This window comes from Dama dama, chromosome 1 (assembly GCF_033118175.1).
Source record: "Dama dama isolate Ldn47 chromosome 1, ASM3311817v1, whole genome shotgun sequence".
NCBI lineage: Eukaryota > Metazoa > Chordata > Mammalia > Artiodactyla > Cervidae > Dama > Dama dama.
In genome coordinates, this window is record NC_083681.1 from 34,450,323 (window position 1) to 34,474,124 (window position 23,802).

General features: G+C 43.6%; 1 long non-coding RNA gene across 1 annotated transcript in view; it reads left to right on the forward strand.

The window, feature by feature from the left end:
• Nucleotides 1–18,793, forward strand: part of LOC133059326 (uncharacterized) — a 50,237-nt gene extending 31,444 nt beyond the window's left edge. Inside the window, exons 2-5 of the long non-coding RNA XR_009693514.1 lie at nt 6,128–6,289; nt 10,984–11,094; nt 14,113–14,290; nt 18,501–18,793. This is a non-coding gene — a long non-coding RNA (uncharacterized LOC133059326). The remainder of the gene's footprint in view (nt 1–6,127; nt 6,290–10,983; nt 11,095–14,112; nt 14,291–18,500) is intronic.
• Nucleotides 18,794–23,802: the final 5,009 nt, after the last annotated feature.

The following is a 23,802-nucleotide window of genomic DNA, read 5'->3' on the forward strand; positions in this document are numbered from 1 at the left end:
CTTCTTCTTTGATTGATCCTTTGATCATTATGTAGTGTCCTTCTTTGTCTCTTTTCACATCCTTTATTTGAAAGTCTATTTTATCTGATATGAGTATTGCGACTCCTGCTTTCTTTTGGTCTCCGTTTGCATGAAATATTTTTTTCCAGCCCTTCACTTTTAGTCTGTATGTGTCTCTTGTTTTGAGGTGGGTCTCTTGTAGACAGCATATATAGGGGTCTTGTTTTTGTATCCATTCAGCCAATCTTTGTCTTTTGGTTGGGGCATTCAACCCATTTACATTTAGGGTAATTATTGATAGGTGTGGTCCCGTTGCCATTTACTTTGTTGTTTTGGGTTCACGTTTATACAACCTTTCTGCATTTCCTGTCTAGAGAAGATCCTTTAGCATTTGTTGAAGAGCTGGTTTGGTGGTGCTGAATTCTCTCAGCTTTTGCTTATCTGTAAAGCTTTTGAATTCTCCTTCATATCTGAATGAGATCCTTGCTGGATACAGTAATCTAGGTTGTAGGTTATTCTCTTTCATTACTTTCAGTACGTCCTGCCATTCCCTTCTGGCCTGGAGGGTTTCTATTGATAGATCAGCTGTTATCCTTATGGGAATCCCTTTGTGTGTTATTTGTTGTTTTTCCCTTGCTGCTTTTAATATTTGTTCTTTGTGTTTGATCTTTGTTAATTTGATTAATATGTGTCTTGGGGTGTTTCGCCTTGGGTTTATCCTGTTTGGGACTCTCTGGGTTTCTTGGATTTGGGTGGCTATTTCCTTCCCCATTTTAGGGAAGTTTTCAGCTATTATCTCCTCGAGTATTTTCTCATGGCCTTTCTTTTTGTCTTCTTCTTCTGGAACTCCTATGATTCAAATGTTGGGGCATTTCACAGTGTCCCAGAGGTCCCTGAGGTTGTCCTCATTTCTTTTGATCTTTTTCTTTTTTCCTCTCTGCTTCATTTATTTCCACCATTTTATCTTCTACCTCACTTATCCTATCTTCTGCCTCCGTTATTCTACTCTTGGTTCCCTCCAAAGTGTTTTTGATCTCATTCATTGCATTATTCATTTTTAATTGACTCTTTTTTATTTCTTCTAGGTCTTTATTAAACAGTTCTTGAATCTTTTCAATCTTTGTTTCCAGGCTATTTATCTGTAACTCCATTTTGTTTTCAAGATTTTGGATCATTTTTATTATCATTATTCTAAATTCTTTTTCAGGTAGATTCCCTATCTCCTCCTCTTTTGTTTAACTTGGTGGGCATTTTTCATGTTCCTTTACCTGTTGGGTATTTCTTTGCCTTTTCATCTTGTTTAGATTGCTGTATCTGGAGTGGGCTTTCTGTATTCTGGAGGTCTGTGGTTCCTTTTTGTTGTGGAGGATTAACCCAGTGGGTGGGGTTAGACGATTGGCTTGTCAAGATTTCCTGGTTAGGGAAGCTTGCGTAAGTGTTCTGGTGCGTGGAACTTGATTTCTTCTCTTTGGAGAGCAATGGAGTGCCCAGTAATGAGTTTTGAGATGGGTCTATGTGTTAGGTGTGACCTTGGGCAGCCTGTATGTTGATGTTCAGGGCTATGTTCCTGCGTTGCTGGAGAATTTGCGTGGTATGTCTTGCTCTAAAACTTATTGGCTCTTGGGTGGTGGTTGGTTTCAGTGTAGGTATGGAGGCTTTTGGACAGTCACTTATTACTTAAAGTTCCATGTAGTCAGGAGTTTTCTGGTGTTCTCAGGTTTTGGGCTTAAGTCTCCTGCCTCTGGATTTCAGTTTTATTCTTCCTGTAGTCTCAGGACTTCTCCAACTATACAGCCCTGATAAAAAAACTTCTAGGTTAATGGCTAAAAGATTCTCCCCCGTTAGGGACACCCAGAGAGGTTCACAGAGTTACATGAAGAAGAGGAGAGGGAGGAGGGAGATAGAGATGAACAGGAGGAGAAAAAGGGGGACTCAAGAGGAGAGAGACAGATCTACGCAGCTGTCTGTTCCCAGAGTGTTCTCCGTAGCCCAGTCACCTACGAAGATTCACAGAATTGGATTGGGAAGAGAAGGGGAAAGGAGGAAATAGAGGTGTTCTGAGGTAGAAAACAGAGAGTCAAGATTGGGAGAGAATAATCTTCGGTTTAAAAATAGGGCTTCTCTTCTTCTTCTTTTTTTTTTTGTTAGGTTATAGTGTATTGAAAATGAAAATTAAGGAGTAGTAGAGGAGTACTAGAGGACTTTAAAAGAAATAAGAGAAAAAGAAAAATAGAAAATAGAAGAGAAAAAGGAAAGAAAAAAAAGAAAAAGAAAGAAAGAAAAAGAAAAAAAAAATTTTTTTTTCCCCCTAATTAAAAAATCGTAAAAGTCTATGGAAATGAAAGTTAAGGAGTAACGGGGGAGTAATAGGGGATTTTAAAGGAAAATAAACGAGAAAAAATAAAAAAAATAAAAGAGAAAAAAGTAAAATTATATCTAGGAGTTTCTCTGGAGCTGTTGCGGTCAGTGTGGGTTCGGCTCAGTTTCAGATAGCTCCTCGTTCCAGCTTACGCTTCTCGATATCTACAGGCCCCTCCGGTGTAGTCAATGTTTCCTAGAGGGATTTTAATCTGTTGCACCAGTCCCTTCTGAAGCGGCTCCCTTTGTTTATTTGGCTTCTGTTTCCCGGTCTCTTCAGAGCCTCATTTCCGCCCTGACACAGGCGGGCGGAGGTGGACTCTTATTCAGGTAGCTAGTTCCGTCGCTCCGCGGGGAGGGGCTGGCGCCGCGGGGAGGGGCCGGCGCCGCGGGGAGGGGCTGACCCTGCCCTCTCCGTCTGCGCCGCTCAGGCTCCCGGCTGTTCTATATGGAGCGCGCCCCGCGCTGCTCGAGGTTCCAGCCCTCGGGTGTTCCACAAAAGCGCGGAAAGAAAAGCTGCGCCTGCTCTCTGTGCGTTCCCCGTCAGAGCGGTCCAGGCAGCCAGGGGCTTGGTGGGCGCACCCCCCCCAGGTGTGGCGCGCCCCCTCCCTTCCGCGGACCCAGTCTCAGTTTCCGCTGGCGCCAGTCGGGTGCGCGCGCCTTCTGCCCTCCGCGTCCCCAGCCCCAGTCCCCACCTGCGCCGGTCGGGTGCCTGCGCCCTGTGTCTCGCCGCGACCTTCCCCTCCCCCCTGCCTCCTGCCTCCGGCGGGGCTGGGCCGGTCCGCAGCCTGCGAGCTCCTCTCTGGACCCTCTCGGTCTCTTTGTTCTGTGAACGGCCGGCAGTGTGTTCGGGCCGGTTAATTTTCTCTCTCTCTTTTGGTCTCCCACAGTTCAAGTTGGCAACTCACAGACGCTCCCTCCGATTGTCCTCAGGGCACTCAGGCCCAGACCCTACCCCAAGCAATGCCGCCTAAGAGCTCCCGGGACGGATCTCCGTCCTTAGCTCTTTTGTCTCACTTTTTATCTTTTATATTTTGTCCTACCTCCTTTCGAAGTCAATGGGCTGCTTTTCTGGGCGCCTGATGACCTCAGCTAGCGATCAGAAGTTGTTTTGCGAAGTTTGCTCTGCGTTCAGTTATTCTTTTGATGAATTTGTAGGAGAGAAAGTGGTCTCCCCGTCCTACTCCTCCGCCATCTTGGCTCCTCCTTCTCTCTGTTTTTTCTTGATGGAAGATTCTTTTTGTAGACATATGCTTCCTGAAGGCTAAGTTTCTATCAGTTTTATCTTTGTATTCTCAGCCTATAACATGTGACTTTGTCTCTAATAGCCATTTATTCATTTACTCAATAAATGAATGAACGAATCATGACAGAATGTTGAACTGTGTACAGTGCTACATTGAAAGATGGGCAGAAGAATTGTATTTGTTAATTTAATAAGCACCTTCTAGATTTAAGGTCCTCTTACAAGATTTTTTTAAAGGTTAATTTGTTTATTCTTGGTTGTGCTGGGGCTTCGTTGCTGCGAGTGGGCTTTTTTCTAGTTGCAGAGAGCAGGGGTTAGCCTTTGTTGCAGTGCTTGGGCTTCTCCTTGTAGTAGCTTCTCTTGTTGCAGCACATGGGCTCTAGGCACGTGGGCTCCGTAGTTGCAGCTCACAGGCTCTAGAGTGCTGGCTCAGTAGTTGTGGTACACAGGCTTAGTTGCTCTGTGGCTTTTGAGATCTTCCCGGACCAGGGATCAAATCCGTGTCTCCTGCATTGGCAGGTGGATTCATAACCATTAGACCACCAGGGTAGTCCTCTTCCAAGATTTATTACAAAATTTATTCTGTTTTAGAATTTGTAGTCTCTAACAAATAAATATGAATAACAAGGAAAAGATCTCACAGCCTCCCAAGAGAAACATATGAAACCAAAGTCCAAAATAAATTCATGTTATGTGATGGATGAAGGAAGGAAAGGCAACTGTGAGAGAGGTTGCATAGGGAAAGGAATTCTAAGGTCTAACAAAAGGAGGGAAGAAGGAATGACTAAAAGAAAGTGAGTTTTGAAAATACAAGTTGGCACCATGAGGAACCTACATTTGCTCTCTAAGACCCTTCATGGTAACAGAATGTGTTTTGTAGACCATCCATGGCAACCTACAAACAACTACTGAAAAAGTACCTTGAGTTACATGTTGGGACTATAAAGATCAAAATGGCATATCTCCAGGGACTTCCCTGGTGGTTCAGTAGTTAAGAACTTGCCTTTCAATGCAGGGGGACATGTGTTTCATCCCTGGTCAGTTCAGTTCAGTTCAGTTCAGTTCCGTTCAGTCGCTCAGTTGTGTCTGACTCTTTGCGACCCCATGAACTGCAGCATGCCAGGCCTCCCTGTCTATCACCAACTCCCGGAGTTTACCCAAACTCATTACCCTTGAGTTGGTGATGCCATCCAAGCATCTCATCCTCTGTCGTCCCCTTCTCTTCCTGCCTTCACTCTTTCCCAGCATCAGGGTCTTTCCAAATGAGTCAGTTCTTCACATCAGGTAGCCAAAATATTGGAGTTTTAGCTTCAACATTAGTCCTTCCAAAGAACACCCAGGACTGATTTCCTTTAGGATGGACTGGTTGGATCTGCTTGCAGTCCAAGGGACTCTCACGGGTCTCAGGGCAACTAGAGAGCATGCTCTCAGCAACTAGAGAATGTCCACGTGCTGCAAAGAAGACCCAGTGCAGCCAAATAATTTTTTTTAAATGGCATATCCCCTGACTTTGGGAAGGCAGACCACAAATAAGAGCTCTGATGAGGGTCCTAAAAAAGTTTAAGGATGCTCTGGGAGGATGCAAGGGAGGCAGGGAGGCAGGGGGTGTTGCACAGAGAAGATAGCTCTCCAACAAGGTCTGAGGAAGCAGTATGATGTGAGGGTTCAGGATACAAACTCAAGAGTTAGTCTGCCCAGGCAGGGGTCAGACTGCTTCAGCTGGAATCTGATTCCGTCATGACTCACTTGCATAATTCTGATATGCAACTAAGCCTTAGTTTCCCCCTCTGTAAAATGAGATAATTATATTACCTATACCACAGAGTTGGGTTTCCCAGGTGGCTCAGTGGTAAAAAATCCACCTGACAATGCAGGAGACTCAGGTTAAATTCCTGGCTAAGAAAGATCCCCTGCAGAAGGAAATAGCAACCCACTCCAGTATTCTTGCCTGGGAAATCCCATGGACAGAGGAGCCTAGTGGGCTTCAGTCCATGGGGTCACAAAGACTGGGACACAACTGAGTGACTAAACAACAACAACCACAGAGTTATGATGAAGATTAAATAAGAAAATCCCTAGACCCAGACTAGGGTCTTGATTGTTCATTCAAGATTTAAGTAAAAGTGCCTCCTGGTTCACTCAGGAGTTATTTTTGTGTTGTTGTCTCTTAAACTTGTAGCCCCAGAGGTTGGCATCCAATGGAAGGTTTGGCTGGCTAAGCACAAATTTTCTCTAAAGAATATAAAAATTGGGTTAAGTGATTTTTCAGGCAGCTAATCACAGATTCCCAAATTGGCACTTACATAAAATGAAAGTTTAAGCAGCCCATGCCTTGAACAGGCTTATTTTTTGGATGAGGGGAAGAGAGAGTGAGGGTCTTTATTCAGGTATGAAGGCTCAGTCAATTTGGCAAGTTGGTTTTGTGCAGGGAAGATAAAGGACTCCTGAGAGCATTCTATCCTATGGCACTGTCTGTTGGAGAGTGGATGAATTTTTTTCCCCTTGTATTCTTTTTCTTTATAGAGATCACTGGCACCCTGTTGCAATGAAAGTATCTGACTGTTTACTGCAGCACTGACTCGAGGTTAAGCGAGCAGTGGACCATTAAAACTCAGGAGAATGCAATACATCTCTAATTTCTGCCTTCAGCAAGAAATTGCTTTGATATAGACTTTATGATAGCAGGTATGTAAAATTATGCCCATATAAACAGTAGGAATGAAAGCAGTTAGAGATTAGAGATGATTAAATTTGCTTCTTAAAGGGGGGGAATGTCTTTTCATTTAGTACTAATCTCTTGTCGCAAATGAACATTTTTTATTTCGTTTCTATGTTTTTCTTCTTTCATCAAGACAAAAGGAGAGAGAAAGGGCCAGAAAAGAGCAAGAAAGGGAGGAGGTGGTAAAAGGGACATGAAGGGGAGGCTGGAAGGGAGGGGCGGAGAGAGAAAGGAGGTAACGACAAAGGGAGAAAAAAAATATTTGGAAAGAGGGGTTGGGCCTCAGAGTAGCTGTGCTGTCTGATCAGTGCTAAGCAGGGCCAAAAAACAAAATGTCCATTCAAAAGTTTCCCTCCATCACTTTGAGAGACCATTTGGAAGAGCACTGGGAGACCTTTATTTAGTTCAGGTGTTCTTTATACTTAACCCAGCCTATCCCATTGCAAATACTATCAGATCCAAACACTATAGTCTACGAGTTTTCACTAACATTTTGCACTGAGTAAATCTCATCTCCCAGGCAGATTGCAGTATCCTGCAGGTAAGGTCCAGGACCCTACATTTTACTTGCATTCCCTCTGCAGTGCTTCACAGCTCCGTCCACATGCACTCAAGACAGCAGGTAAACAGACGAGGCACCTCAGTTGAAGGCGTCACCCTCTGTACGCACCAGACACTAGTCACTCCACCCGGGGAAGCTCTTTGCCCATGATGCCCAGCAAACCTGGCACAGAGGGGACTTTCAGCAAGCACTTTTGCCTGGCTTGACCTTCCCATTTCCTGCCAACCTGTGGCCTTTATCTTCTTCCAAATGTGAAAAGCACTTTCTCTTGGAAGCCCTCCCAGACATCAATATATATTAATAAATATTTTTTACACTGCAATTAGTTTACTTTTAATTTTATCTGCATCTGCATGTTCCCATTGAATTGTCTGTATTCTGATGAACCATTATTTATGGACACTGAAATTTGAATTTCATATAACTTGTACCTGTCATAAAATATTCATTTGATTTTCCCCAACTATATAAAAATATAAAAACCATTCTTAACCCAGGCTCAACAAAAATAGGTGAGAAGCAGGATTTGTCTTGCTGCCTTTGTTTGCTGAAACCTGTATTAAATTATCAATCATATTTACATTTCCTTCAAAGAAATGGTTAAATTTTATATTGCTTCAGAGCTACTGGAAAAACTCAGCATTATTACTGTTTTTCCTTTTTTGAATTGATACTGTTGACAATGACAATGTTAGTTGCTCAGTCTTGTCCGACTCTTTGCGACCCCATGGACTGTTGCCCACCAGGCTCCTCTGCCCATGGAATTCTCCAGGCAACAATACTCTAGTGGGTTGCCACTCCCTTCTCCAGGGCTCTTCCCGACACAGGGATCGAACCCGAGTCTCCTGCATTGCAGGCAGATTCTTTACTATCGGAGCTACCAGAGATCCAAATCCCAAGAAACTTGGAGGTCAAGGGTGGAAAAGATTGAAATGAGTCTGTCTACATCAGCAGTGCAGCATATCAAGCAGTCAGGTGTTGCGAGGAGAATGATTAGTAAGTAGAGTCTTAAGCCTGTTGAATTTTGAGTTGGCACTCTTGCCTCAGGCTGCTTACTCCCCTTACAGGTTATCATCCAGGCTTCTTCACAGCTCCCTTTTTGGCATGAGTGTCCTCGCAAACACACAGGATCAAACTCCCTCCACTTCACCTTGAAAGATCTCTGATCTCTTCCTCCTGTCTCCAGAGGAGAGATCTTTTTCTCTGCCTCCTCTACCTTCTACCACCCTTCCTGCACTGGATCCTTCCCTCAGCATAGGTTTATGCTGCTTTCATTTCTCATATTTAAAAGAATTCCTCCTTCCCTTCCCACCTCCTCTCCTAGCTCACTGCTCCCTCCCCTTTTCTTCACTTCCAAGCATTTTGGAAGATGAAGTTGGCCCATCCTCAGGGATTTACTCCTCTGCTTCTGTAACTAGGAATCTTATTCATCCTTGTTTTCATTTATTTATTTCAAAGTAAAAGTTGTCTTACTGATTTTTTTCTGCTCATAAAAGCAGTATATTTTGTTTTAAAAGTTCACTCAAGGGCTTCCCTTGTGGCTCAGTGGTAAAGAATCCACCTGCCAATGCAGGAGACACAGTTCGATCCCTGGTCTGGGAAAATCCCATATGCCGTGAAGTTACTGAGCCCATGCACCACAACTATTGAACCCGTGCTCTAGAGCCTGGGAGCTGCAGCCATTGAAGCCTGAGTGCCCCAGTGCCCATGCTCCACAACACGAGGAGTCACCACAATGCAACTGGAGAGTAGCCCCAGCTCGCCAAAACTAGACAAAAAAGCCTGAGCAGCAATGCAGATCCAGTGCAGCCAAAAATAAATAAAACATTTAAAAGTTCACTCACTATATAAATAAACTCAAATTAAAAATAATAATAACCAGGGGTTTCCCTGGTGGTCCAGCGATTAAGACTCTGCACTTCCACCGTAGGGGACACGGGCTTGACCCCTGGTTGGGAGCTAAGATCCCACATGCCTCAGGATGTGGCCAAAAATTTAAAAAATTATAATAACAATAAATAGCCAGTAACTCCAAAATTCAGAAACAGGAGCTATATGCATTGCTGGGTTCCTCTCTAATAGCTGTTTTCCTATATCTTCCTTCCTGCCAAAGTTTGATATCTACCTCACCCCACACCTGACCAGTGACATATCTAGTCTTGTTCAAACTTCTTGGTCTCTGAACCCCTTTACACTCGTAAAGATTATTAAAATTCCAAAGAGCTTCAGTTTAATAAGCTATGTCTGAATTTTACTGTTCAGTTCAGTCACTCAGTCATGTCCAACTCCCTGTGACCCCATGGACTGCAGCACGCCTGGCTTCCCTGTCCATCACCAACTCCCGGAGCTTACTCAAACTCATGTCCACAGAGTCCATAGGTGCCAACCAAGCATCACATCCTCTGTCGTCCCCTTCTCCTCCAGCCTTCAATCTTTCCTAGCATCAGGGTCTTTTCAAACGAGTCAGTTCTTCACATCAGGTGGCCAAAGTATTGGCATTTCAGCTTCAGCATTTGTCCTTCCAATGAATACTCAGGACTGATTTCCCTTAGGATGGACTGGTTGGATCTCCTTGTAGTCCAAGGGACTCTCAATAGTCTTCTCCAACACCACAGTTCAAAAGCATCAATTATTCGGCACTCAGCTTTCTTTATAGTCCAACTCTCACATCCATAGATGACTACTGGAAAAACCATAGCTTTGACTAGACGGACCTTTGTTGACAAAGTAATGTCTCTGCTTTTTAAGATGCTGTCCAGGTTGATCATAGCTTTTCGTCCAAGGAACAAGTGTCTTTTCATTTCATGGCTGCAGTCACCATCTGCAGTGATTTTGGAGCCCCCCCAAAAAATAAAGTCTGTCACTGTTTCCATTACTGTATTAGATGTTAAAATAAAATTTTAAATATTTACTAATCCATCTAAAAATAACAACAATAAACCTGTTGTAGGTTAACACATAACATTTTTTATGAAAAATAATATATTTTCCAAAACAAAAAATATTTGGTGAGAACTGTGGCACTGTTTTACATTTTAGCAAATCTTTTAGTGTCTGGTTTAATCGACAGCTGGACTTTCATATCTGCTTCTGCATTCAATCTGTTGTGATATGTTGTTCTGCTTAAAAAATGTGTGAAATGTGGTCTCACAGATAGGTGGTTAGAAAAGGGAGGGGTGTTTCAATATTCTTTTTATATAATTGTCGACACTCTGATTTGCTATTACACCAATACTCAAAAAATAGGAAGGCTATAGGAAAAAAAATAATGGGGACATCCCTGGTGGTCCAGTGGTTAAGAATCTATCTTGCAGTGCAAGGGATGTGGGTTCAATCCTTGGTTGGGGAACCACATGCTGTGGAGAACTAAGCCTGCTCACCACAACTAACGAAGCCCATGCAACACAACAAAAGATCCTGCCCGATGTAGCGAGATCCCATGTACTGAAGCCAAACAAATACTTTCAAAAAAAGAAAATAGTGGTTACCACTGGGGAGGGGAAAGGAGAGACAGAGAAAATAGGGGCAGGGACTAAATAGGCACAAACTACTATGTATAAAATAATCTACAAGGATATACTGTACAGCACAGGGAATATAGCCAACAGTTTATAATAACTATAAATGGAGTGTAACCTTTCAGAATTGTAAATCACTATGTTGTACACCTGAAACATATTGTACATCAACTATATCTCAATTTAAAAAAGAAAAAACAGAAATAGAAAAAACTCTGAAAAGGTAGTAGTTTCATATCTATAAATCTTTTGTACTTTCTGTACACTTGTAAGAGAATGAGAATAAAAGGCGAAAAAAAAAATCTTAGTAGTATTATGAACATAGTTTTGACCTCATAGACCCATCTGATAGGAGTCAGGGTCCCTGGAGCACACTTTGAGAACCACTGGTCTAAACCAGGGATACTGGTCCCTTTACCAGTGATATAGAATGGACATGTGACCCAATTCAGGCAAAGGAGAAGTGAATGGAATTCTTCAGTCATTCGGGGAAAGTTTCCGCAAAGACAAAAAGTTGCCCAAGAAGACAGAGCTGGGATGCTTCTGCTGGTTAACATTGTGTTTGTCTTGCCTTTTCGAGGGGAGGTGCCTGAGGATGCCAGCACAGACACGATGCCAGAACCAACCTGCAGTTCCCTTGACTTAGGACTGACAGCACGTGAAATTAGCTTTACTTAAGGAAAAAGAGCAGGTAGGAACCTCTGGGGGACAACCTTCCAGACTTTCTTCTAAATGTTTATACATGTATGTTGATCTTAATCTCTGTATTCCTGGCACTTAGCTCAGTGAATTACCTGCTACATCTCAGTGCTTAATGAATGTCCTTTGAAGGAATAAATCAATGAGCACATGGTGTTTATTGACTAACAATAATTTCCTCTCACTCTGTTCTTTGAGAGAATGAAGAAAAGCAGAACCCTCTAAGAATAACATGTTTCCTGGGTGCTATGAGACATACTTAAACAAATATCAGAGAAGAAGGCTGTTTTCTCCATTTCTGGATACTAAACACCCTACCTCCCCAGCATTTTTAATTCTAAAGGAATTCAGGCGTTTGCCTAACACAACCTGAAGATTTGGTACTTTGTGCCACTATAGTGATTTAAAGTTTACAAAATGCTTTCGTGATTATTTCAGTCAAGCTATGTAGTCAAGTTATGATGTAGTGCTATTAACCTTCCTACACTGTTGGTGGAAACGTAAATTGCTACAGCATTATGGAGAACAGAATAGAAGTTCCTTAAAAACCTAAAAATAGAATTACCATATGATACAGCAACCCCACTCCTGGGCATATACCCAGAGAAAACCATAATTCAAAAAGATACATGTACCCTAATGTTCACTGTAGCACTGTTTACAATAGCCAAGTCATGGAAGCAACCTAAATGTCCATCAACAGAAGACTAGATAAAGATGTGGTATATATACACAGTGGAATATTACTCAGCCATAAAAAGAATGAAATAATGCCATTTACAGCAACATGGAAGGACCTAGAGATGATCATACTAAGTGAAGTAAGTCAGAGAAAGATAAATATATGATATCATTCATATATGGAATCTAATTTTTTTTTAAATGGTACAAACGAACTTTTTAAAAGACAGATTCACAGATTTTTGAAAACTTATGGTTCATCAAAGGGGAAATGTGGATGGGGAGAGATAAATTAGGAGTTTGGGATTAACATATACACACTGTTAATGCTAAGTCACTTAAGTTGTGTCCGACTCTTTGCAACCCTATGGACTACAGCCTGCCAAGCTCCTTTGTTCATGGACTTTTCCAAGCAAGATTACTGGAGTGGGTTGCTATGCCCTCCTCCAGGGGACTGTCCGGACTCAGGGATTGAACTCGTGTCTCATGTCTTTTGCACTGCAGGCGGATTCTTTACCACTAAGCCCCCAGGGAAGCCCCATATACACACTACTATATACAAAATAGATAACCAACAAGGACCCACTGTATAGCACAGGGAACTCTACTCAATATTCTTTTTTTTTTTTTCAATATTCTATAATAACCTATATGGGTAAAGAACCTGAAAAAGAATGAATACATGTGTATGCATCACTGAATCACTTTGCTACACACCTGAAACTAACACAGCATTATAAATCAACTATACTCCAATAAAATTTAAAAATAGAATTTAAAAATGTAGAAACTGGCAATTCACTATATGAATAATGGTAAATTGAAGAATGTATTGATTCTTTTCTTCCTTCTTCCTTATTAGCAAATGAGAACACATAAAAAATTTATATGATCTAGAAAGGGCATCTTATAAGCAAAAAAGAGAAAGATGAAGAAAGGCAGTCCATGAAAGATTGAGTGGTTCAAACTTAGACTAGAACTGCAAGTCCAGTGTTCTTAGAGGTTGAGCACTTTGAAACTCTGTCAACGGCTATGTTATCATGGGTCTCTGTCTGACCACACTGGGTGGGAAGGGAAAACATGCAAGGAAAACTGGCCTTTGTCTCAAGCCCCACCACCTGGGAAACCCAGAACCTGTGAGGTGAGCCAGAGTGGCCCTGTGATCTGCCACGGTTGAATGGCGCTAAAATGACAAACCTTTGTTTTGAATGATTTTACCTGGAGGTGATCTCTTCCACTAGGATGACTGTGACATTAAAAATGGACGAGGCCAGGGACATTTCTCACCCGGAGCTCAATGGGAACTGGCAAGTGTCAGATTTGAAATTTCTCACTGCAGCTCACAAGCTTCTGCTGACCTGAACTTGAAGGCTCCAACCTGGAAACAATCCAGAATTAAATGCTGATAACTAACTCTGGGAGAGAAAGTACGTAAACTTTCCTGCCTAAGCAGTAGCAAAGAGAATTGGGGCTTTACCGTCACTGTGGACAGGTGGAAAATAACCTAGCCAGGGTTCAAGCCCACCTTCTCATCTTGCCCTGGCCACTATTCCATTATGTGACTCCAGGCAGATGGCTTATCCTCTCCAGAACTAGGCTTCTATATTTATTTTTTAAATATTTATTTATTTATTTGGCAACATTGGGTCATAGTTGGGGTGAGCAAGAGCTTTGATCTTCATTGAGGCATGGGGGGTCTAGTTCCCTGATCAGGGATTGAACTTGGGCTCCCTGCATTGAGAGTGCAGAGTCTTAGTCACAGGACCACCAGGGAAGTCCTTGTATTTTTAAGAAGATAAGCATTAGATGGTCTCAAAGGTGACAGCATCGGAAAGCATAAGGAGTATCTACATAAACTTAAGTCCATTTCTTTAAAGAGAAAAATATTTACTCATATGGTAAAAAATGAATTGTGAGACACACATACATATTTGAAAAGTTTATAATCTCATAGATGAGATATGTAGGCATAGTTGAAAACAGTAACTCATACCTGCTGCCTTGGTTCTTACCTAAGCCCCAGATAACTTGTCTGGTCCCACACCAGGCTCTCAGCATCATGTCTGGACCTGATCTATACACACAAATGCTTCTCATTGAATGAGTGTGAATAAGAGTGAATAAGAGTGCCCAGGCTTTATCTCTTGTGGGATGCGTGCATGCATGCTAAGTCACTTCAGTCATGTCCAACTCTTTGCGACCCCACCAGGCTCCTCTGTCCATGGGATTCTCCAGGTAAGAATACTGAAGTAGGTTGCCATGCCCTCCTCTAGGGGATCTTACCGATCCAGGGATCAAACTCATGTTTCCTGTGTCTCCTGTATTGCAGATGGATTCTTTACCTCTGAGCCACCAGCGAAGCCCCATCTTTTGTGGGCTAGCCTGACGTAATAGAAAAAGACCTGGAGTCCAATACAGCTGGTCTCAGTTCCCAGCTGTGTCACCTTGGGAATGATCTCTGTTACTTCTGTCAAATGGGATTGTTGTGAGAAGAGAAGATCATTGGTGTGAGTTCTCTGGAGCAGCACTGAGCCCAAGGCAGGTGCCAGGGCATGGTATCTGCTATCTGTAACATGGGATAGTTAAAACAAGCACACTGGAGCTTTGGATAGCAGAGAAGGTGTAATTATTTCATGTTTGGGTGATCAGGCCAGGAATCCTAGGGAGTATTTAGGTAAGACCTGGAAAGAGTGTCCCCCAGTTTGATAGGTCAAAAAGGGATACAAGTGAAGGACAGCAAAGGCCAGGAAGCAGGAAGGTGTAGTGAACATTGAGGACCTAGAAAGGAGGATGGTTTGTCTGGACAAAGAAGCTACTGAAAATGGAAACTGGGGCCAGATTTTTTAGGGTTCCAGGTGACACAATATTTGGACTTTATTCTAGGGAAAATGGGGAGCCTGTGGAGGTTTTGAGCAGAGATGTGACAGATTTAAGGAGCTACATTTCAGGAGGCTGGCAGTCTAGTGGTTAAAGAGCCACCTTCTAATGCAGGGGATACAGGTTCAATCCCTGGTTAGGGAACTAAGATCCCACATGCCGTGGTGCATGGCCAAAAAAAAAAAAAGGAAGAAGCAACACTTATTATTAGGCAAGTAGTAGAAGTTATCCATAGCTAAACTCAGAGAAAAGTGAAAGTGAAAGTCACTCAGTCATGTCCGGCTCTTTGCGACCCCGTGGACTGTATATTCCATGGAATTCTCCAGGCCAGAATACTGGAGTGGGTAGCCCTTCCCTTCTCCAGGGGATCTTCCCAACCCAGGGATCAAACCCAGGTCTCCCGCATTGCAGGCAGATTCTTTACCAACTGAGCCTCAAGGGAAGCCCACAATGCAGAGAAAAGATGGGTACAAATTTCAAAGATAGACTCTGAAGTGGGAGTCACTGTAATCAATCTACACTGCTGTCATGGCTGATACGCTCAGTAATACCAATCTCTAATAAAAATCTTGAAGAGGGAGACTGGCATCATCTTGGGTTAGGTGGGGTAAGACAAGACAACTTAGGATACATTCTTGGGAGGAGGGAGATTTTTAGAAGGATTTCTGGCTCTCACTGCTGTGGAATTTAAATGGATTAGTCATGTTATGATCTTGAATGTGCAACTATACTCAAGAGTCTTCAGGGACCCAGGGTGACAAGACAACTTGATTTCAGTGAAAAAGCAGCATGTTCTTTGACCCTGAGTAACACTGATGTTGAATTACAATCCCTGAACACAGGTAAAGAAAGATGTGAAAGAAAAGGAAAATGAAGGCATGAGGAAAGTGGAGGAAAAAGGAAGGAAAAAAGAGGAAGGTTATGGAGAGAAAAGAAAGAAAAAAGTGGGGCAGATCCAGGACGGATGTGAGGTCTGCTCACAGCGGTCAAGCCTAGCACTGCCCAAGGCGCCTGAGCTGACAGAACAGAGACACGAGGCTGAAAGACTATAGTCAGTTTCATCTTTTTGGCTGTAAACAATTCACATGGAAAATGTTGGATGCGACTTCACTGGCTGAGTATAGAGGGAGGAGGTCTAGTCATCAATCTTGGAACTTTTTCACTTCTGGGGATTGTCACCCATGTCAGATCCATCTGGACATTTCTAGGGTTTTTGTTTTCCTTTTTTTTTTTTTTTCCAAAGCCTTTGCCAAGAAAGGATAGTTAACACATTTAGTTGTAAGAAAGTAGGACACAGAGGGAAGAAATTGGGTGTTAGTATCAGTTTCTTCTATTTTCATAAAGCCCAAGAGTTCTTATGGGATCCTTAGGTCTGTTAAATAATTTACTTCTCAGTCATTCATTCTTTTATTCAACAGCTATTTAACAAGGACTTGGTGTGTGTGTGTGTGTGTGTGTGTGCACACGAGTACTAAACCACTTCTGTCACATCCAACTCTTTTGACCCCATGGACTGTAGCCTGCTGGGCTCCTCTGTCCATGGGATTCTCCAGACAAGAATACTGGAGTGGGTTGCCATTTCCTTCTCCAGGGGATCTTCCCAACCCAGGGATCAAACCTGTGTCTCTTAAGTCTCCTGCATTGGCAGGTGGCTCTTTAACACTAGCACCACCTGAGAAGCCCTAGGCATTATACTGGTTACTGTTGGGCTTCTAGCAGGATCACCTAGATCCTGAAGACGAGCTCCTGCCCCAGACCACAGAACAGAGAAGATATTGCAAGACATCCCCTTAGTTATGCTTCCGGTAACAAAAAGCAAACAAAACAAACAAAGAAACAAAGCTCACTTGTCTTGAGTTCCCCTTACGGTGCCCTGCAATTCTGCTTGTCTCTGTTTTCTCCTGGTACTATGTATCCTCTGTTCTTAAAATACCTCTGGGAACTTCCCTGGTGGTACAGTGGTTAAGAGTCCACCCTGCAATGCAGCGGACGTGGGTTCAACCTCTGGTTGGGGAACTCAGAGCCCATGTGCTATGGGGGCAACTAAGCCTGTGCACCACAACTACAAAGTTCGTGTGCCACAACCTAAGATCCTGCATGATGCAACTGAAACGCCTGACACAGCCAAATAAAAAATAAGCGTTTTTTTTAAAAGTTTTTAAAAAGTACTTCTCTTTCAAAGTAGCTGCTGGATTAAATAATTCCGTTCATTTAGTTTTCAGTCTTAAACCATGATTTTGTTTCACTCCATCTTTATAACTTTTATTTACAATGGTTGCTGGATATTAACTCTTTCCTGGAGCCAGGCCTTTTATTTTCATTATCTTTAAGCCTTACAAGTGGCTCTTGAAAGAAATGGAGACTCAGCTGGGTTTCATTACCTGCCTAGAAAGCACAGCTAAAGAGCAGTCAAGTCAGGCTTCCTTGACTTCCAAAACTCTTTCCCAGATACAGTATGGCCTCCCAACCCCCACCTGTAAGTTATTTCCCTCTGCTCTTGCCCTTGCCAAGGAACCAAAGAATTTCAGTGAAGAGCTTGTGCCCCTTGGTTTTCTATTAATAAATGTTTGATTAGTTCTAAATGAGCTGTCACCATGCCTTGGAGTAAGAATTACAAGCAGCTCCATAAGCTGATTGTAAATTGACAGCCACGTGATTCAAGTGGTTACTGTGACAACAGCTGAGGAGAAAGAATATTTGATTATGGAGATGTGGAGGAAGGGGACCAGAGGGTCTAGGGAAGAGTCAGGCACTTCTGGCCTGATGAAGGCTTCAGAATCAAGAAGCAGTCTTTGTTCTGTCTCTGCAGGTTTTTTTTAAAAAAAAAAAAAAACGTTTTAAATAGTATCTTCTTAACTTGAAACTCCTTATTGCATAGAAAAATGGTACGACTTGTGTTTCTCTAGTTTCCTTGGGAAATGGGAATATTAAAGTGTGAACTCCAATCATCTATGAAAAATTCTTGCCTGAGGATCTTGGCTCAGATCTGCAAGCATAAGGCATTTAAATAGCTTTCCTGATGAGTATCTTGAGGTTATCTCCCTGAATTAAGTTTCTGAAGCTCACTCCCAAGGCCTCCTTGCCCGTGTGGGCAGGGTCTGGACACGTGGTAGGTGCGAGAAAGGCTGGGGTGCAGCCTGGGAATGGCAGTGCCAGGGCCTGGTCACCCTCCTGGGATTCGACAAGTGGTTCCAGCCACGAGGCTTCGGTCAAATCACTTGACCTCTTTTTTTTTTTCCACTTGACCTCTTTACACTTTGCCAACCTCACCGATAAAATGACAGCGATGTCCTCTACCCCTGGGGTCCTGGTACACGTGACAGTGCAAGTGCGGCACCTGGACTCTGGATGCCTGGTGTGACGGAGGAAGAGGGTCCCCCCTCCTCCACTGATGCTACCTTTAGGGACCCCGGTGGGGGGCAGCGGGGAGGGTGGATGTGCAGGATCGTAAACCAATGCCCCTTCCCACGTGAACTTGCCCTGTGTGTTGGGGGCTGGGCTGGGGAAGGGGATGAAGGCTGGGTCTCAGTTCCTCCCAGCGGGGCCCTCCCCCAAAGCCCCACCCGCACCGCCCCGCCAATCCAGGTAGGCCCCGTGTTAACCAGGCAGGGTTTGTAGACTGTTCTTAGTATTTTTCACTGTATTTTGGCAGTCAGCTTTGTTATCTGTTACCCATATTGTTTTCCGAATGCTCCTCGATGCTCAAGAAGGCAGATGAGACTGGAAGCGCGTAAGAGTTCATATTGTCACCAGCAAAGCCCACTCACCATTTTCAGGAAGTAAAAGTAGAATCTGAGTAATCAAATAAAATCTAACCTTTTCCTTTTCCTTTGTGCTCAGTCTAATTCCGCCAGTCCAGAGCGGGGTACTTCGGCCCAGAACTCCTCCTGAGAAAGGCTGACACCTCAGCCTGGTGGGCCGTGTGCAAAAGCAGCTGCATGAGGCACCGCGCGGGACTCAAGATGGCGGCGGCAGGCCGAGCGCAGAGCCCGCCCCAGGCGGCGGGCGCCGATCCCTCGGGAGCCCGCCCTCCCCGCCGAGAGGACCTTAGAAGGCGGCCCCGCCCTCCACCTGGGTGCGTGTGCTTTAGGGTAGCCATCTGCAAGCCTTTTTGGCACCAGGGACCCGTTTCAAAGAAGACAATTTTTCTGAGGACTAGGGGCAAGGGGATGGTTTCAGGATGACTCAAGTGTATTACATTTATTGTGCACTTTATTTCTATTAGTATTATATCAGATCCACCTCAAATCATCAGGCATTAGATCCCGGAGGTTGGGGACCCCTACTCTAGAGCCCAAGCTGACACCTCTCCACACTCTGTTGAGAGAATAAAGCTTTCCTTTGCTTCCAAACTGAACTCAGTCTCACTCTATTGGCTTGGACAACAGTAGGGTTAGAGGACCCTGGCTGGGGCCTGATTTGAGAGGCTCGGTAACAAAATTGCTACCAACAAAAGGAACATATTGCCTCACCAGTTTGCATTCCTTTTTGAGAAGGTGGAAGCCCAGGATGCTAAGTTTAAGCACTTAGTTTGAAAGCTAAGTTCTGGTTTGGGAATAAGAGTGTGTTTGGGGGCGGGGGGGGGGGCGGCGTGGGCGGGGGATTGTACAAGCAGCTGCTGTCAGCAAAATATCACCTGGGGGCCAAGGTATCTGAATGTTCCAGATCTGCGTAGAGAAGTAGGTGTGAAGGCAGAGCTCAAGGTCTGGAGTCAGGAAACCCTGTTCTGACCCTCATTCCTCCAGTAATCATGGACCAGGTCTTCAAAGTCCTATTCCTTCATTTTAAAAATTTGGGTTATGATCTCTCTCCTATGTAAGTTACAGAGCTTTGAGGTTCAACAAGGTAATTCAAGGAAAAGTGCTGTGAATTCTGCAAGTCACTATATCCGTGGAAATGGCTGTTTCTCCTCTCAGTGGATTTGTTAGGTTTGTGGAGGCAAAAAAGCAGGGTTTTGGCCTGTTGCAGGAAGAGGGACCTGAGCTTTATCTTCAGTTTAATGTCATAGCTTCTGTATGGATGTGGGGCAGCACCTGCTGGACCCCGGTGGGTGAGGGCACACTTTGGAATCACCCTGCCTTGCAGATAATGCTTGGCTGCCCTTGGTGATGAAGTCTGGAGCATCCTTTGCCATTAGCCTGTGGAGACAACCTTTGCATTTCTTGTTCTGTCCAAAGACTCTATACTTGTTGAAACCAATCATATTTAGCACTTAGATTTGATGAAAATTCCCAGAAAACAACCTTAGAGGAACCTCACCTGAACTCTCAAACTCTCTTTTGTCTTCTCCACCCCAATATGCTCATGTGTTCACAAAGCTGAACCATTACCACAACCCCCCGTAGGACAAATAACAATCGAGTTACAAAGAAAGTGATTAATAGTTCATTTTCATAAAGTCTGGCTGCATCCAACACTGAGATGCCAAGAATCTATGACTTCACCTTGTTTTTTCTGACACACTCCTAAAATGCACGACTGGGCACAGTTCCACTGGGAAACTAAATAAATCAAGAAGACAGACTTGCCTGTGAGATGCTGAGAATTTAGAATTCAAGATAGCTTCAACTTTGATTTGCTCTTCTTTTTCTTAATGGATGTTCTCTTTAGTTTTCATGGATTTGTGAAATACATATCATTTGTGGTTGATTCTACCAGTTTTTCCTGTAAAGCAAGAAAAATTTATTTTTATTTTAGAAAAATAGAAGCCTAGAGAAGGTAATTGGCTTGAGGCTCCCCAAAACACATCTGTTCATTTATTTTTATTACCATTTTTATTTTGTATTGGTGTATAGCCTATTAACAATGTAGTAGTTTCAGGTGGACAGCAAAGGAAATCAGCCATGTTTATACATGTTTCCATTCTCCCCTAAACTCCCCTCCCATCCAGGCTGCCATCTAACATTAGGCAGACTTTCCTGTGCTATATACAGTGGGTCCTTGTTGGTTATCCATTTTAAATATAGCAGTGTGTACATATCCATCCTGAACTCCCTAACTATCCATTCCCCCTATCTTCCTCAGCAAAAATAAGTTCATTCTCTGTCTGTTTCTGTTTTGTAAATAAATTCATTTGTATCATTTCTTTTTAGATTCTGAATGTAAGGGATATTATACATATTTCTCCTTCTCTGTCCACTCAGTATGAAAATCTCTAGGTCATTCATGTTGCTGCACACGGCCTTATTTCATTCTTTTAAATGTCTGAGTAATATCCCATTGTATATATGTGCCACATCTTTATCCATTCCTCTGTTGATAGACATTTGGGTTGCTTCCATGTCTTGGCTATCGTAAACAGTGCTGCAATGAACACTGGAGTGCATGTACCCTTTCAGACCAAAATCCATTTGTGTAATCAATGAAATATCATCATCAATGAAATGCACAAGCAAACAGTGAGGTAGAAGTCAGCAAATGTTTGGCCATCTTCTTTCACTGTCTTTCTTCTTCTGGAATCAGTGAATGGGCTAATTAAGTTGTGATGTTAAAAGCCTGGATCTGGCATTCTCTCATGAGGGGGACTTAGCTCCTGGCAAGTGCAATTATGAGTAGAGATGTTGATTTAAATGTTAGCTTTGGGGACCTCCCTGGTGGTCCAGTGGCTAAGATTATCTTTTGCAATGCAGGGGATGCCAGTTTGATCCTTGGTTAGGGAACCAAGATCCTACATGCTGTGGAGCAACTAAGCCCGCTAGCCACAACTAAAGAATGCGCGCACCACAAGGAAAGATTCCATGTGCCACAATTAAGATCTGACACAGCCAAATAAATAAATTAAAAACAAAAAAAAGATGTTAGGCTTGGAATAAGAGAAATGCAAACCATTTTTTTTTAACTCCAACTTAAGAAGCACTCTGATAATATAGGAGTCCTTTTACAGCACATCCAAGTATGAATGGGAATGCAATAATGAATTGTTCTTTTTTTACAAGGGTCTGAAAATGAGAAACCAGGCACCAGGAAAAGAATCTAAGTCAGGGGACCTGGAGGAAATCCTTGGACACATGTGGTCTGATTTACGTGGTTGGAAGTTCAGCCTCTGTCCTGCATTTACGTTGTTCTTTTCTTTTGAACTTCACTGTGTGGGCCCCACATCGTGCCGAGTCAGTGCGTGCCCTGCCAGAGCAAGGTTCCACCTGAGCTGGAGCAGCTCACAGAAGCCTCCCCATGAAGTCCCCCAGGGCTACAGCCACTCTGGAACCACACCAGAAGGCGCTTGTGTTCACATGGGGCTGGAGCCTGATCAGTTGCTGGAACCATCTTGTAGGAAAGAGTGCCCAGTTAGGGGGACTTCGGGTATTTGCTAACTGAACGTTTTTGAACTGATTTCTGAACCGATGTTTCTCAACTGGGAGCAATTTTGCCCCCTAGAGGACATGTGACCATGTCTGGAGACACTCTGGTTGTCACAAATGGAGATGCTCCTGGCATCTAGTGGGATGCCAGGGATGCTGCTAAACATACTTTGATGCACAGAAGAGCCCCCCACAGGAATGACTGGGCCCCGAATCTCAATAGCGTCAAGTTTGAGAAAACCTGTCCTGGACTAAGTGAATAATACATCCTTCCTATTTTATTTTTTACTTTTTAGCCATGCCTTGTGGCATGTGGGATCTTAGTTTGCTGAGCAGAAATTTAACCTGGGCCCCCTGTATTGGAAATGCTGAGTTTTAACCACTGAACCATCAAGGAAGTTCCATTGTTACTGTTCAGTCACTAAGTTGTGTCCAACTCTTTTGCAATCCCATGTATGGGCTATAGCCCGCCAGGCTCCTCCGTCTGTGGGATTTTCCAGGCAAGAATACTGGAGTGGGTTGCCATTTTCTTCTCCAGGAAATCCTCCCAACCCAGGGGTCAAACCCACGTCTCCTGCGTCGGCAGGTGAATTCTTTACTACAGAGTCACCTGAGAAGTCCAAAGTCCCATTATATTTTTTTTTAAAACAAGCAAAGTGTAGTAGGGTTACAGTGCAGTCCCTACCATGCTGGTTTTAGCCTTGTAAAAGAAGACCTGCCTACCTTTTTATGATAACCCTGCTTTATAAAAAACAACCAGAGAACCTCAGTGATGTAACACAATAAACCTTGATTTTTGCTCATGAGGCTGGTGGTCAGTGGTGCAGTTCTGCTAATCTGGGCTGGGCCTGGCTGACCTTGATGAGCCCATGGAGGTCTCTGCAGTCAGTTGCTGGTTTGGCTGGCAGCTGGCTGGTTTAGGATGGTTGGTGAACTGTGGACTGGGATGACTGGACCACGTGGTGTTATCATCCAGGAGGCTAGCCCAGGCTTTTCACATGTCCGTGGCAAAGTTTAAGAGAGAGAGAGAAAAAAAAAAAAACACATGAGGTCTGCAGGTCAAGGGTTGGAACTGGCACATCACTTCTGACGTACACCATTGGCCAAAGCAAGTTCCAAGATTCAAAGCTTGAGAAATAGACTCTGCTTTCTATAAGAAGAGCTGCGAAGTTAATCACAAAGGGCCGGGATGTAGGGAGGAATGAAAAATTTCAGACATTTTTGCAACCAATCTACCACATGCTTCTCCAATTCGAATTTACATGTATGTACCACAGTTTGGTTGAGCAGTACCTTCCCCAGGAAGCCTTACCTAACCCCTCCCCTGTCCTCCCATGGTGCCTGGACTGATAGCTCTTGTAGCTCTCCTCGTAAAATGACACTGGCCAGCTGCCACTCCATCCAAGCCATCTTGGGATCCCTGCCCTCAAGCAACCATGAATAAGCATGTGGTTTCCTATCTCTGCATATGTCCTAAATGTGTTTTTTTAATTAATTAACTTTTTAATTAATTTTTTATTAATTAATTAATGAATTTTTTGATCACACTGAGTCTTGGTTGCTGCATGCAGGCTTTCTCTAGTTGCAGCGGCCAGGGAGTACTCTCCTATGTGGTTCCCGGGCTCTAGAGCACAGGCTCAGTAGTTGTGGCCTTAGTTGCCTTAGTTGCCCCATAGATTGTGGAATCTTCCAGAGCGGGGATCGGACCCATGTCCCCTGCATTGACAGGTGGATCCTCAACCACTGGGCCACCAGGGAAGCCCTGTCCTAAGTGTTCCCTGGATCTGGCTGTAAAGCCTGAGTTAAAGAGCTTGAATTATGGCGTGAGAATCATGGCGTGAGAA